Here is a 3,085-nt window from a genome sequence, read left to right on the forward strand (position 1 = left end):
ATATGATGCTGCATATCATAGATATTAATGGGGATATGTTGCATATAATAGATATTGATGGGGATATGCTGCATATCATAGATATTGATGGTTTTATGCTACTACTTGTAGATATTGATGGGGTTGTATTGCTATCTATAGATATTTATATGGGTTATGCTGCATATCATATTGATGGGGTTGCTATCTATAGACATTGATAGGGTTATGCTGCATATCATATTGATGGGGTTATACTGCTGCTGGTAGATATTGACAGGGTTATATTGCTATTTATAGACATTGATGTGGTCATGCTGCTACTCATAGATATTGATAGGTTTTATTGCTACCCATAGACTTTAATGGGGTTATGTTACTACTTAGTAGTTATTGATGGGATTATATTGCTATTTATAGACATTGATGTGATTATGCTGCATATGATAGATATTCATGGGGTTATGGTGCATATCAAAGATCGGTGTTTCCCAACCAGGGTGTTTCCCAACCCTGGTTAGTAAACACTGTCATAGATATTGCTGGGGTTATGCTGCTGCTTGTAGATAATGATGGGGTAATGATATTGCTATCTATAGACATTGATGGGGTTATGCTGCATATCATTGATATTAATGGCGTTATACTGTTACTTGTAGATATTAATGGGGTTATACTGCTACCTGTAGACATTGGTGGGATCATGCTGCTGCTCATAGACATTGATAGAGTTATGCTGCTGCTCATAGACATTGATGGAGTTATGCTGCTGCTCATAGACATTGATGGGGTTATGCTGCTGCTCATAGACATTGATGGGGTTATGCTGCTGCTCATAGACATTGATGGAGTTATGCTGCTGCTCATAGACATTGATGGGGTTATGCTGCTGCTCATAGACATTGATGCTGCTGCTCATAGACATTGATGGAGTTATGCTGCTACTCATAGACATTGATGGAGTTCCGCTGCTACTCATAGACATTGATAGAGTTATGCTGCTGCTCATAGACATTGATGTAGTTATGCTGCTGCTCATAGACATTGATGGAGTTCTGCTGCTGCTCGTAGACATTGATGTAGTTATGCTGCTGCTCATAGACATTGATGGAGTTCTGCTGCTGCTCATAGACATTGATGGAGTTCTGCTGCTGCTCATAGACATTGATGGAGTTATGCTGCTGCTCATAGACATTGATGGAGTTCTGCTGCTGCTCATAGACATTGATGGAGTTATGCTGCTGCTCATAGACATTGATGGAGTTATGCTGCTACACACAGACATTGATAAGATCTGCTTCTAGCCATACCATAAGACATGACACTGCTGACAGATTCTACTTCAATTGGTAAAAAAAAGGCTACAGACAGATTAATTCTCCATCTTCTATAATATCACAATAGTCAGATCCTAAAATTCTCTGCACGTTCAGCTTCTCGGATTGCAATAAATTGCAGTGTCGGTGTTTTTCTATAGAACACAATGAGCAGTATGGGTAATCTCTTCAGTGTTATTCAAGTCTCAACAACACTTATGTCTAGTAAGACGCTCTTGTGTCGTGAGGCTATTTACATTCAGACAATGAATTGACCAGTCACAGCTCCCTGAGCAGCGGGGACAGCGCAGACCTCCCACTATGAAGAATGGGAACAGTAGACAGAGGGTGGTGACCTACAAATGTTTGGGGTCCACTTGAAGAGGAACTTGCCATGATCCCTTTTACCCTGCTGTGCTTCACGCTACCAAGTGACACTGAGACGGCAAAGAGGTTAACAGGAGATAAATGAGAGATGGAGAAAGAAGCCTCAAGATGTAGAGGATGATGGAGAGTGTCGGCTGCAATGGTGGCGATGTGAACTCTCTCTCTAGAGGCATCAATGCTGTATATTCTGTAGGTTTTTAATTTGTTCTTAGTACTTTCGAGAAGATCTTCATAAGAAGATCTTGACTTTTCTGAAATTAATACGATACCATTTCCAAAGCTTTTTGCCCTTTGCTTTGTTGTTACTTTGTTGTTATGTTGAACCGTTTTCCTTGTTTATTTCACACAAAAAACACCCAATAAAATATGTAAAAAAAATAAAAATAAAAAATAAAAACTAACAAGATATTATGAGATCCATTGGCCACTTTCATTTAATTGATTTCTATTGGCAACACCTCAACTTCTTGTTGCTACCTATTGTTATTCAAAGCTTCACGCAGTTGCGGGTCATCCTCGCGCAACCTCGCGCATCCTCGTCATCCATGCTAATCTTCTCTGTATCGTTCCAATTTTAGTATATGTGCTGCCGAAGCTAGCTTCGGCAGCACATATACTAAAATTGGAACGATACAGAGAAGATTAGCATGGCCCCTGCGCAAGGATGACATGCAAATTTGTGAAGCGTTCCATATTTTTACTCAAGGTTGCAGATTATGTGAAAAGAAAAAACAGACGGTGGCGCTGCCTTATGCCATTACCCTTGACAACAGGGATGTAGTTTACATAATCGAGTGCCCACGTACCTGGTTGTGTTGGGCTTAGGGCTCAACACCTGTATGCACATGTATTAAAGATGAAGCGCGGCAGCCTGGACCCGAATCCGTCTTAATCACGGAATTAGCAAAGAGGAGCTTCGTAGTAGGAGAAGAACCAGCTGAGGCGCGCACCGCTATGGTATATGTTATAACCGCGGACACGGTGGTAAAGGAATGAATAGTAGGTTTATTGTTACACAGACAATGCGTTTCGAGAGCCACCTGCTCTCTTGTTCAAGTCTTACAAGACTGGAAAAAGAGAACAGGTGGCTCCCGAAACGCATTGTCTGTGTAACAATAAACCTTTACTCAAGGTTGAGCCTATATTGTGAGACAAATTTTAGATGAAACATGTACTATGAAAATCAGATCCTATAAAGCACTTTTACCATTCTGTAATCCCCCCGGCAACGGAATGTCACTTGAGTAGAGTTCCAACTTTTTCTGATAGAAGTCAATAGATTTGCAATAGGTAGCAGTTTCTATATCCATAGGATTCGAATGTGAAACAAGTTGCAATAGATATCATGGCCACCGCACTATATTGTAAGGTTGTCATTACACATTCCTGGTGTCAAGTTCATT

General features: G+C 40.5%; 1 non-coding gene and 1 pseudogene across 1 annotated transcript; one reads left to right on the plus strand and one right to left on the minus strand.

Moving 5' to 3' along the window:
• Positions 1-2,161: 2,161 nt before the first annotated feature.
• Positions 2,162-2,282, minus strand: LOC130292191 (U6 spliceosomal RNA; annotated as a pseudogene).
• Positions 2,277-2,381, plus strand: LOC130292185 (U6 spliceosomal RNA). Its single transcript, XR_008848097.1, has one exon. It is a non-coding gene; the product is annotated as a U6 spliceosomal RNA (small nuclear RNA).
• The last annotated feature ends 704 nt before the right edge of the window (positions 2,382-3,085 follow it).

This window comes from Hyla sarda, chromosome 9 (genome assembly GCF_029499605.1).
Source record: "Hyla sarda isolate aHylSar1 chromosome 9, aHylSar1.hap1, whole genome shotgun sequence".
NCBI classification, from domain to species: Eukaryota; Metazoa; Chordata; class Amphibia; order Anura; family Hylidae; genus Hyla; species Hyla sarda.